This window comes from Hyaena hyaena, unplaced genomic scaffold (genome assembly GCF_003009895.1).
Source record: "Hyaena hyaena isolate Hyena2069 unplaced genomic scaffold, ASM300989v1 scaffold_607, whole genome shotgun sequence".
Taxonomy (NCBI): Eukaryota; Metazoa; Chordata; class Mammalia; order Carnivora; family Hyaenidae; genus Hyaena; species Hyaena hyaena.
In genome coordinates this window covers 500,697-513,851 of record NW_024081241.1, presented here as the reverse complement: position 1 = coordinate 513,851, position 13,155 = coordinate 500,697, and the positions used below count along the sequence as shown (strand labels likewise).

The 13,155-nt window shown below is 43.3% G+C and overlaps 1 protein-coding gene across 1 annotated transcript in view; it reads right to left on the bottom strand.

Annotated features, from left to right (window-relative positions):
- The window catches only part of VIT (vitrin), a 101,300-nt gene extending 92,753 nt beyond the window's left edge, over positions 1-8,547 (bottom strand). The window contains exon 1 of the mRNA XM_039257230.1: positions 8,377-8,547. The gene's annotated coding sequence lies outside the window, so the exon portion shown is untranslated. The remainder of the gene's footprint in view (positions 1-8,376) is intronic.
- Positions 8,548-13,155: the final 4,608 nt, after the last annotated feature.

Sequence of the window (13,155 nt, the reverse complement as noted above, 5' to 3'; positions counted from 1 at the left end):
GGAACCATGCGTGAGGGGTTCCCAACAGACTGGTAGCATCTCCCAAGAACCCACAGAAGTGCCCCATGCACACGAGAAACACCAGTACCTTCCTGCTCAACCCAGGAGCCTGGATGCCAGCTTACGAGATAATCCACTATAAGGCCCTTCTGTCCCCTTACCTTTCCTCTCTGTACCCTCTTCAACTCTGAATCTGAAGATACTGCCGTTAGCAGCTAAGGGGAGGGTGAGTAGAGGCACAGGGCAGAGAAAGAGAGAATCTAGTCCTGCCTCCTTCTCCATTGCAGCGGTTCGGCCTGGGGTGGGGGGTGAAACTTTAAACTTAAGCATTACTTAAGTATTATATCCAGGCTAATGCCTAAACTGACTGTCTGGAGGTGTAGCGTGGGCAAGGTCTTTTTAAAAATTCTGAATATGGCCTGAGATATTAAGGGACCTACTCTGGATTTCATCAAGGGCAAAGGCAAGAACCGTGACAGAGTATGTGAATGGGCGGGTGGGGGGGGGGTGTGAGACAGGGTTGTCTGAGGGAACTTGAGAAGCATTAGGGTAGTGCCCTCATTCTGCTGGTCCAAATACCATGCCATTACTTTTCCCCCTCGCTCTGCCTGCTCCAGACCCTGTGGTCCTCCTGGGCATGGTGCTACCCCAGGGCCTTCGCATTTGCTCTATTCTCTGTCTGGAATGTTCTTCCTCCAAGTATCTGCATAGATTGCTCCCTGGTTTTCTTCACCTGTCACTCAGTTTTTTTCCTTAAATTTTTTAAAAAATGTTTTATTTATTTATTTTGAGAGAAAGAGACAGCATGAGCAGGGGAGGGTCAGAGAGAGAGAGGGAGACACAGAATCTGAAGACAGGGTCCAGGCTCTGAGCTAGATGTCAGCACAGAGCCCGACGTGGGGCTCAAACCCACGAACTGTGAGATCATGACCTGAACCAAAGTCAGACACTTAACCAACTGAGCCACCCAGGCGTCCCACCTGTCTCTCTGTTTAAATGTCCCTTTTATCAGACATTTTATCTAACCATGCAATGCAAATCATCACCCGCATCTCACTGCTCTGTCCAGCCCCCCTTAATCCACATTCTTAGGTTTTCCATAGTCCATAATACTGCCAGACCTCTCCTGTGGGTCTGTTTATTGTGTGCTCTAGGAGAATGGAGACTATTTTGTCACTCTTCTTCCCAAACGCATAGAATTGTGGATAGCACATGATGGTGGCCCAATACATATTTGTTGTTTCTCCTATTCAGTGTTTCTCCACTTCTCCAAATTCCTTTTACCTTTCGGACTATAGATTCGTTCAGTCTATTATACGAGCAGAGCCAGTCTGGGCAAGCTGACTGGCACCTTTACTTCCAAAGCCTGTTTTCTCTGTCTGGGACACAAAGGAACCCAGAGGAGGGAATTCACTTAGCATCGAGATGCCAGTGACTTGATCTCTTGGAAACTATACATTGGGCTCCCCTGAAGGAATAGTTTCTCTCTCTCTCTTTTTTCTTTTTAAATCTGAGAAGAAAGAATGCAGAAAGGGTCCCTTCTCACTATAGCCCGAAGGGTGGTTTTTATGAATTTTTACCACATGTCCACACAAAACTTTAGCCTTTCTCTCACTGACGGAAAGAATCTGAGAAATTTTTACTAGAGTCTTGTCCGTGTGGAGACTCTTATCAGGGAAAGTGATTTTCTGAAGTAGCCGGAGTCATTAGGAAATAGGTTTCTTTCTGCAACTTGTGGCTAACTTAGCCCTTGAGTGAAGATAAAGGACTCCTTTTGGGGACTGGCTACTCACAGAGCTTGATAATGAGGTGTGCTCCGTGGCCTTCCCCCCGAGAATCAGGTCTTCCCAGCACACCTGAAAAGTGTTCTTAAATCAGGAGCTCATCTAAGAAGGACAGAAATAACAACCTCCCTTCCTGACAGAGCTGCTCCTGTGTGATCCTTACCTCTGCTCCCCTCCATCATTATTACCCCTGTGTCTACACTTGCAGGAAGGAGTTTTCTCTGCAATTTCTCTGAAATTTAGTTGGCTTGAAAATGATGTTTTTCAGGGATGGCAAAGATTAATTTGGTGCAGTGACAGGGAAACCAGGATCCTGTGTACCTGCTGCCTGGTAGATTAATAATGTGAGCTTTGGAGGGGCGCCTGGGTGGCTTATCGGTTAAGCGTCTGACTTCGGCTCAGGTCATGATCTCATGAGCCCTGTGTCAGGCTGTGTGCTGACAGCCAGCTCAGAGCCTGGAGTCTGTTTAAGATTCTGTATCTCCCTCTCTCTCTGACCCTCCCCTGTTCACGCTGTCTCTCTCTCTCTCTCTCTCTCAGAGATAAATAAAAACATTTAAAAAATTAAAAAAATAAGAATGTGAGCTTTGGAAATAGACTGCTTGGGCTTAAGTTTGAGCTCCCCCACTTACTAGCTGTGTGACCTGGGACAACTTACTTAATTTCTCAGTGCCTCAGTTTTCTCATCTGAAGAATAGGAATAGCAACAACCTACTATATATATGGTTGTTGTTAGGATTAAATGAGTGACTACGTGAAGAGGGCTTAAAGCAGTGTCAGGGTCAATAAGAATAGCTGTATAGGTGTCAGCAAATATTATTTTTGTTGTTCGGTGGTGGTCGATCATGATTACCACCATTACCCTCATTGTTTTTAATCTCCATCTCTTCTTGCAAATGTGGCCCATTTAGACTTGAGGACTTAAGTGAGGAAAAGCAGCCAGTTGAATCTCTCTCAACAAGATGTTACTCAGTTAACCATGACTTGAGTTTTTTGGACTAGTTGGTGAAGGAACCCCCATTGAGTCCTGTTCTTCTAGGGCCCTTGAAAGGGAGTGATTCTACACTTGTGTTCCTTCCTAATCTCTCAGATCCATAAGGATTCTCAGCCCGTTCTCATGAAAATCTCCTAGATGATTGTAGGACAACTGAACCAATCAAATGGCTGAGGAATGGTCTCCAGAATTTTTAAATAGAACTGAAAAAAAAGCTTCTAGTTGAGGAACGGGAAGTAGAAGTGAGCCTAAATATTTTTTTAAACTTTTTAAAAATGTTTTTTAAATTTACTTCTGAGAGAGAGAGACAGCATGAGCAGGGGAGGGTCAGAGAGAGAGGGAGACACAGAATCTGAAGCAGGCTCCAGGTTCCGAGCTGTCAGCACAGAGCCCGATGCGGGGCCCGAACGCACAAACCCACGAACCCGTGAGATCAAGACCTGAGCTGAAGTCGGACGCTTAACCGACTGAGCCACCCAGGCAGCCCTAAACATTTTTTTTAAATGATAACACCAAAATAAAACACCAACACCCAACTATTCTCCAAACTGGATCTAAAAGAAACTAGTATTTCTTTTGTTCCAAGAGCATGGCTTGTCGATTTGAGGGAAGGATTTTGGCATCCATGATCTCAGTCCACCTTTCTCCCTCAGGATATTCGCGCTGGAATGTGGCAGAGGATTTCAGCCGAGTCACAACATCTGCAAGGGGGATTTGCCTTTTGCAGGTTGCCACACGATGTGCAGCTTTTATGGGTCTCAACTCGGAGCATCACCTGCTGCCTGCTTTGTACACTTCCAGGCTGCCCCGAGCATTTCAGATAGGCAGCTGCTCAGGATCTCTTCAAGATTTGCAGTCTGTCGAAGTGGAAAGTTTTCTAGTTGATTAAAAACAAATTCTAAATCTAGTACCCACAACTGTTTGTTTAACGGATGAGGTAACTGTAGAAAAATGCAATAAACAAAACTGAAATAGTCTTTGTTCCTTTGTGAGCATGGGCCTCTGGGAATCTCATTGGATTTTGATCCTTCGTCTCCACACGCTTAAGTGTGTGTGTGTTTTAGTTAAAATTTTTTCCCCTTATTGTAAAATTTCTTTTTGGTTCTCTTTTATGTCATCTAGGTCTTTGTTGAACTTATTTTGTTCTCGTATTATTTTCTTGGTGTCATTGAATTATTTAGCTGTATTCTCTTGTAGCTCTAGAACAATTATTTTGAATTCTTTGTCAGGTAGTTCATGTATCTCCATTTCTTGAGGGTTGGTTTTTGGAGATTTCCTGTGCTTCTTTGGTGATGTTGTTTCCGTTTCTTCATGATCTTGTCCAGTGTCCAGTTACCTCTTCTAGACTTCATAGCCTGTCTTCAGTAAGGAAAGGTTGACTTTGGTAAGGTGACTTCACCTGCAGGCCGGGGCGTGCCGGGGCAGACCGCAACCCTGGGTCTAGTGGTGCAGGACACCAAGTGTAGGGGCTTGTGGTGGCTCCGGGTCCAAGAAGTTGTGATACCTTGACAGCTTGGGCTTCTGGGGTCTACAACATCGACAACCGTGTCGTCCTTGGTGAGAACTTCGGTGCATCTGCAAGGGCTGTTTGGGTCCTGAGTGATGCCTCAGGGTCAGAGGCTAGAGACCAGGGCAGGCAACGGTGATGGCTGGGGCTGGCAGTGGGCATCAGGGGCTGCCATGGTCAGATGCAGGCGCCTGTGCAGTGGAGGGGCCAGTGGCAGGCATACATGTAGTGGTGGGGGCCAGGCCCACCTGCTGGTGCACTAGCAGGTACAGGGCCCCTGATGGTCACTGTGCTCTCTTGTGGCCGTGGGCTCTCATGATGGGCTGTGCACAGCAGTGGACCCGCTGATGGGAGTTGAGCTGGGGGGGTACAGGTGCACAACTTAGCTGCAGGTGAGCCCAGGGGTGCTGGCAAGTAATAGGAGTTAGGGCTGGATCTGGGCCGACAAGCAGCTCTGCAGGCCTTGGTTATTGGCAGGCGCTCCTGCCACTTAATTAAAAATTAACAACCAGGGGTGCCTGGGTGGCTCAGTCAGTGAAGCGTCCGACTCCTGATTTCAGCTCAGGTCATGATCTCACGGCTGGTGGGATGGAGCCCCTGTTGTCGAAGCAGAGCCCGCTTAGAATTCTCTCTCCCTCTCTCTGCTCCATCCCATTCTCTCACTCTCTCAAAATAAATACACATTTAAAAATTAAGAGCCAGCACTATATCAAACAGCCATTTCTGACGCCTCAGCTAAATTCACCCTGGTCTGCCGCTCCTTTCTTTCCCTGTTCTGTGCACTAAGTACACAAGCTGCCCACTGCCAAGTGCCCAAGGACCTTTCATGCAGGTAAAATGTGGCAGATGCCCTTGGCAGCTCTCTAGCTCACACCGTGGATGTTTGGACGCCAGGAATTCCATCCCCTTCTGCAAACCAGAGGGACACATTCTTAGAGGACCTTCAAGGTTTCTCAAATTACAGACCTCACAGAAGTCCCCTCTCTTGCTTATCATTTACTGATTGATTAATTAGCCTCATATCCTCTGGATGAAGAAATGGCAACACATTTCTCATAATTATACTTATATCAAATAATTTCCTAGCTCTACTCACTTAGGACATCCACAGAGTTAACGTCTGAAAGTCTGAAGGGTATCACAATCGATGTGTTTCACAGCTGATCTGATTTCTTCATTCTAGTCACATATAATACAGAAAATTTTGCTGACATTTGGGTGCTGATGGTATATCAAGCACCGATGCAAGCTTTTTGTCACAATCCTGAGAGTAATAGGCACTAATGATAGACTCCTTTTACAGATGAGAAAACTGAGGCCCAAAACATTATATACCTTGCCAAGGTTAACACATTTAAGAAGCGGCAGACCTTCCTGCCAGACAAACCCCCACAGGATCCATATAGCACAAGAGGACCACTTGGCCTTGGCCTTGTATGGAAGGCCTTAAATTGAGATACTTGACATTATCTCCACATGTGGTCACAGAGATTGTCATAGAAATGTACTGGAAAACTGAAATAAGTCTGGCATTCAACTTGGACCACACTGTCCTCATGATAAAACTGTCATATATATAGGGGCACCTGGGTGGCTCAGCCAGTTAAGCGTCCGACTTCGGCTCAGGTCACCATCTCATGGTTCATGGGTTCAAGCCCCACGTCAGGCTCTGTGCTGACAGCTAGCTCAGAGCCTGGAGCCTGCTTCTGATTCTGTGTTTCCCTTTCTCTGACCCTCCCCTGCTCACACCGTCTCTCTCTCTCTCAAATAAATAAAACATTAAAAAAATTAAAAAAAACTGTCATATACACACACACACATATATATATATACTTATATAATATATAGTAACATATACACATGTACACACAGTTGTGTTACATTTATGCAGTATGCAATTTTGGTACATTTCATTTTTGTGTATGTTAAAGTCTTAGGTAAACATAAATATTTTAAATAAATGATAGGTTCCAACCCCCATTTTGATAATTCTTCACTTTGTAACATGCAGAGGCCTGGCCATGGAAGTCTTGACATTGGAGAGGTCCCAGTGCATAGACCATAGCATTAGGAGGGAAACCTAGAGACTATCTTGTCCAACTTCTTCACTTCATACGTGAGAAATTGGAGACACAGAGATGTCGAGTAACCTCCCCAAGATTACACAGCTAGAGTGCCCTTCTACTGACAGACCAGTGTGCCGTGTCCTGTCCTCACTGCTGCTGCTTCTAAATAAGCAAGGAGAGAAGTTACACATATGGGCATGTGTAACATTCTGGAAGCCGTGACACATTTATTTCAAGACCAATGACTCCCTCCAGTGTAATCCGTTTTTGAATATGTGGGGGAAAAGATTTCATTTCCACTGGACTCTGCACATTTCAAAACCCTTTTGGAGCTGAGAATCAATAGTGAACCTCATGACCACCCTGGGCGGGTGTGCATGCAGGCGTTGCTACTTTTTTAGATGGGTAAACAAAAGTCAAGAAATGTTGCACCCCTTTCCCAAGCTCACACAGCCAGGTAGCAGCAGAACTGTTACTGTAATTTAGGACTCTTGGCTTAGAACTTTGTGCTGCACCCCACTGCTTTTCGGGGTACAATTCGTCCTTCAGGAATTACAGAGGAGAGAGCACGAGCATTTTTGTTTTCCTGATGGTATTCATAAACCTTTTTAAACCCAGGGTATTTTTTTTTCTGAAAGAAACTATTCCTCACAGGATCAGTAACCTGGCAAAAAAAGATAGCTAGATCTTCTAAATGATATTCATACAGTAGATGCTATGTCAGGATAGAGACTGAACATTTCCACTGTTCCTTAGGTGTTTCCTTTCAGTGGCGAGGTATAAGATAGATTTAAATGAAGCTTAGTCTGGGAAACCAGCACATTGCAATTAAAAATGCAGCCCTTTAGTCTTGCAATTCTTTGTCTAAAGCTCTTGTACAAAAGAGGGTATTTTAATTCAATAAAAAAAGACAGGCACTTCCAGCTTTCCTACTGGAGGAAGAGGAGGCTTAGCTACCACTTGGAACTAACACACATTACAGAGAAAACACACAAACAAATAGCATTTGATCTTGCTTTGCTGCAGGGCGTTTTCATCTTTCAAAAGGCGGAGGGAAAAACAACCTCAGAACTTTACCACCAAAGCTTCCAAATTTATTGCAACACAACGTAATGGCAAAATGCTATTTTCTTAGCGCTCAGATTTTTGAATAACCACCATGGCCAAGACTGCCTGGTTTTATTTTTACAATAAACCCAAAGAAAATCTGGAATTCCACTCTCAATTTGGGGAACGGCAGAGATGCCTGGGTTTTTCAGAGCAAACCATTGAGTCTAGTTATTCGATCTTATCCTCTCTGTTTAACCTGTGCTTGAGGCATTTATTTCATGTTTATACTAGTTTGACACAAATCATGCTTAAAAGAGATTTCGTACCATCTCCCTGTGCAAAGTTGGGCTACAATAGTAGACTTAACAATGCCAGCCCTTTCTCGGGCTTATCAGTTAAAGAAGCATTCAGCCTAAGAAAACACCTCCAGTGGAAACAAGATACACAATTTCACATCTACCCACATTCCACCGAGATTTGTCTGAGTGGAGAGTATAGATTCACACTAAATAAGTTCTCTTCATTTAGCATCGATGTGTCCGTTTCTTATTCTGCTTTTCATACATGCTTGGAAACAACTTGTTACAATTCTATTATATTCCATGTAGGAAGCAAGGTTTAAAAAAGGGCAGGATAATAAAGAGACTTAAAGGTACTTTAAAGTTCTACACAAATGTCCTACTTTTCAACTTTCTTTTTGACTATAATTAAATTGGTTTAAAAATACAATGAAAATCTTGTTCTAATCTTATCTCAGCACAATTTATTTATAGTTGATATACATAATATTAGTTGTTTACAAGAATGTTAACTACCCCTGCTCCCTTCAATTCTCCTGGGACTGAAATCTGTCCAGATTCATTACTTGGCCAAGGTATGTACTGTAGTTTCATAATGAGAAATACACTTTAACATTTTTATAATAAGGTATGGAAAGCAAACTATCTACATAGCTTAGTAATTCATCAGACATACCTTGTTTGAAGAAAGCAACTTTTTTTCAAAAAATTTCCACCACACAGAAGGGATATCCTTTTTTCGTTAAGCTTTTCTGCATCACAAATCCCATCCAAATTATTCTAAAGAAGAAACAAGGAGAGGTCCAAGCAACTTTTCTCTTTTCTCAGAGGAGCTAATCAAACATTCCCATCAACCTCTCAGCACTTTGAAAAGCACATTTTAGCCACACACACACACACACACACACACACACACACACGTACGTGCTCACACACACACACACTCACACACACTGCTTCTCACACTGGTTTTAGTGCTGAATTAGGCGGTCCTCTTTCAAATTTCCACTCCCACTTGCTTTTCTTTGGACTAAGGATTTCTAAATATTCTTCTCTAGCCTAAAGCACACATTTTCAGTAACCAAATTCTATAATTAGAAATTCTAAAATGTAGAAGAGAGGAGCCTCGATAAAATGGGAAACAAAAAGTATCCCTTAAAAAGGACGTACACGGGGCCATTCGATTTTCTCTTTCTTTTTCAAATGCTAGGGACCAGCTGGTTAAACTGCACAAGGAAAGACCACTGAGCCAACATGACCAGCCCGATTCGACTGGACTCTCACTCTTGGAGTCAAAAACACTTTTCCTACATGGTCATGCTTTTTTCTTTTTTTAGCTCGCTGTGGTCCTTTCTGCATTTTGGCAAGTTTAAGGAAATGCCTGTAGTCTACGTTGCTCGTAACAGGACACAAGATAATAATAGTGGGAAGCAAAACCTGACTTGTGTTTTGAGAAACTGATGGTGGCAAGCTTACGTCATCCGTGCAATCTGCCGATTTTAGTTATTATTGGTGCCATCAGTTACCTGAAAGGAATTCAGACCCAACACATGCGCAGGCATTCGCATATCACAGCGTTTTTAAAAGCACACCATGAGTACATCCGCACTCCTTGAGATTCGTGTGTGTATCAGCATGATGAGCATCTTCTCTCGGCAAGGCCGGCAGTAGAGCCATTCATTCCTCCTCCTGCTGGGGGGTGAGCGCTCCCACAGCCAACAGCAGCCTTTCCATCCCATCTGTTGCTCTGACATTGCCCTTTATTTAAGGTTATGGTTGGAATGCTATTTAACATTCCCCCCCCTCCATTTGGTTCTGCATTTAAATTGCCCCTGAGCCAAAACCATTGGCAGGAAGGATGGTGCTGCCCTCATCATAAGGATGGCTTGTTCCACCATCGGGGTGAGGAAAGGTTCAGACAAAATGGTTGCCCAGGGCACCTGGGTGGCTCAGTCGGCTAAGCATCCGAGTCTTGATCCTGGCTCAAGTCATGATCTCTCTCACGGTTTGTGAGTTCAAGCCCTGCATCAGGCTTTATGCTGATGATACAGAGCCTGCTTAGGATTCTCTCTCCCTCTCTCTGCCCCTCCCACACTTGCGCATGCGCACTCTCTCTCAAAATAAATAAGCTTATAAAAAGAAATAAATGGCATCTGAAACTGAATTAATAATAATTGCTGTTTACCAAATACTTTTGCTAGGAATGGGGATAGCCATTAGATAGATTATAGATCATAGACCATCTCATTTAAGACTTAAAAGAATCTAGAGAGGCCCGTACTACTATTCTCATTCCTCAGGTAAGAGAACAAAGGCTCAAGGAGATTAAGCAACCCCAACAGAGAGGCAAGAACTGGTATTCAAATTCAAGGCCCTCTTAGTCAGAGACAAGCGTGCTGTGTTAGCTGCTTTATTAGTCTGAAGCTTCTTCTCTTTCCCTATTTTTTTTTATTTTGGTGAATAAGGCAGAATCAAATGTAAAGGTACTGAAATGCATATGAAAAGATGCTCAAAAGGAAATGCAAATTAGAAGCAATGATATTTGTGGTGATGAAAAATACTTTAGTCACCCCATGTCCGTGGGGGATAAATTCCACGACCCTTAGTGGATGATTGAAACTGACTATAGTAGGGCACCTTGGTGGCTCAGTCGGTTAAGCATCCAAAGTCGGCTCAGGTCATGATCTCACAGTTCGTGGGTTCGAGCCCCGCTTCGGTCTCTGTGCTGACAGCTCAGTGCCTGGAGCCTGTTTCAGATTCTGTGTCTCCCTCTCTCTCTGACCCTCCCCTGCTCACGCTGTCTCTCTCTCTCTCTCAGAAATAAATAAAAAACATTTAAAAAATTAAAAAAAAAAAAGAAACTGACTATAGCATAGACCCTTATCTATGCTATGTTTCTTCCTCTGCATACATATCTACCTATGATAAAGTTCAATTTAGAAATCAGGCATAGTAAGAGACTAACAACAATAACTAATAATAAAATAGAACAATTGTAACAATGTGCTGTAATAAAAATTATATAATGTGATAACTCTCTCTCGAAATATCTAATTGTACTGTACTCTCCTTGTGATAGCACAGGACAATGTAACAGTGAGGTGAAAGGCAGGCATTGTGACACAGCATTAAGCTACTATTGACCCTATGGCAATTTGTCAGAAGAATCATCAGTTTCTAGATCAGGTTGACCATGGGGAAGAGCAACCACAGATGAGGGACACTACTCTAGATACTGATGGGTGTACATTATGAATGTAATTAATGCTAATGCATTAATGAACTTAAAATGGTTAGACTAGCAAGTGTTTTGTTATATATGTTTCATAATGAGAGAGACAGAGATTCCCTTTTGGGAAAAATAATAAGCCCTGTATCACAACATATTAAGGACCATTAGGAAATTAGTATTTGTAAAGTTCTTGGAATCTTACCTATGTGAGGCAAATACGATATTAGTGTTTTAAAAATGAGTGAAATGTACATCAGCACTTCTGTAATCATTTTCTATTGCTGGGTCACAAATGAGCACACAGTTAGTGTCTTAAAACAATGCCCGTTTCACAGTTCTGGGGGTCGGAAGTCCAGCTGGGGCATGACGGGGTGCTCTGCTCAGGGTCTCACAAGGCTGAAATCAAAGTGTCAGCTGGACCGAGCTCTCATCTAGATGCTCTGAGTAAGAATCTGCCTTAAGCTCATTCAGGTTGTTGGCTGAATTCAGTCATTTGTAGTAGTGGGATAGAGGTCCTCATGTTCTTTCTTTCTTTTTTTAATGTTTATTTATTTTTGAGAAAGAGAGAGAGCGTGAGCAGAACAAGGGTAGAGAGAGGGAAACAGAATCCAAAGGGGGCTTCAGGCTCTGAGCCGTCAGCACAGAGCCCAACATGGGGCTCAAACTCACGAACCATGAGACCATGACCTGATCTAAAGTCGGATGCTTAACCGACTGAGCCACCTAGGAACCCCCTCATTTTCTTTTTTCCCCCTAAGTTTATTCATTTTGAGAGAGAGTGTGTGTGTGAGTAGGGCGGGGGCAGAGAGAGGGAGAGAGAGAATTCCTGTCAGTGTGGATCCTAATGCAGGGCTTGAACTTACGAACTGAGTTCATGACCTAAGTGGAAATTAAGAGTCAGATGCTTAACAGACTGAGGCACTCAGGTGCCCATTTTCTTGTTGGCTGTCAGCCACAGGCTGCTCTGAACTCTAGAGGTGCCCCACTTCTCACCACATGCCCCCCCACCCCCATCATTAAGGCAGCTATGGCATGTTGCATCCTTTTCATGCTTGGATTCTGACTTTCTCTTCTGCAACAAACCAGAGAAAACTGCCTGTAAAGGATTCCTGTGAGGAGTTTCCGCTCCCTGGGATAGCTTCATGTCAACTGATTAGTAACTATAATTACATCTACAATGTTGCTTTGCCACTTACCTGTACCATAATCATGCCCCAGGGGCAAAGACCATCTTAGAAATCTGCCTGCTGGCAGCTATCAATCTTTTTTATTTTTTTTATTTTTTTTTTTAATTTTTTTTTTAATTTTTTTTAATATTTTTATTTTATTTCTAGGATAGAGAGAGACAGCGTGAGCAGGGGAGGGTCAGAGAGAGAGGGAGACACAGACTCTGAAACAGGCTCCAGGCTCTGAGCTGGCAGTCAGCACAGAGCCCGACGCGGGGCTCGAACCCACGAACTGCGAGATCGTGACCTAAGCGAAAGTCGGACGCTTAACCGACTAAGCCACCCAGGCGCCCCTGGCAGCTATCAATCTTAAAAACGTTACTTTGAGGGAAAGAAAGAAGCAGAATGAGAAACATAATACGGTACTGGAATAGTTCACGGTATGTGTCAGTTCTATGTGTCTGGCTTGCTGACTGCAGATCCTGGGTTCCTCAGCCTCCACACAACATAATTCCTCATAGTAAATCTCTCTCTCTGTCTCTCCTCTTGGTTCTGCTTCTTTGGAGAGGCTACCTGACTACAAATGCAATTATGAAAATTAAAATGATAAACCATTAAACATAAAACCACAATATTCATTTTGCAAGAACACTTATCGATGAATATGTACTCAGCAGACCCGTGGTGCTTCTGAGCCTCATACTTGCTGTTGCTGATGGCGTCTCTTGGATCTCTACGTGGGTCACATGTTTATCTTCTTTGCCTCTTTGCTCAAATATCAAGACCTGAGTGATGCCCTGCTTGGACACCCTGTTTTGAAATGGTACGCCCCACCCCCAGCACTTCCTCTATTTTCTTCATAGTGCTTATTGCATTTTAACAATATTTACGATTTATTTTTTCATTGTGCATCCTCTACTAGAATGTAGGCTCTGGGAAGGCAGAGGTTTTTCTCTGTTTTGGTCACTGAAATATTTCTAGCTCTTTGAACTGACACATGATAGATATATAGTAAGTCTTTTTATTTTTATTTTTTTAATTTTTAAGTATTTATTTA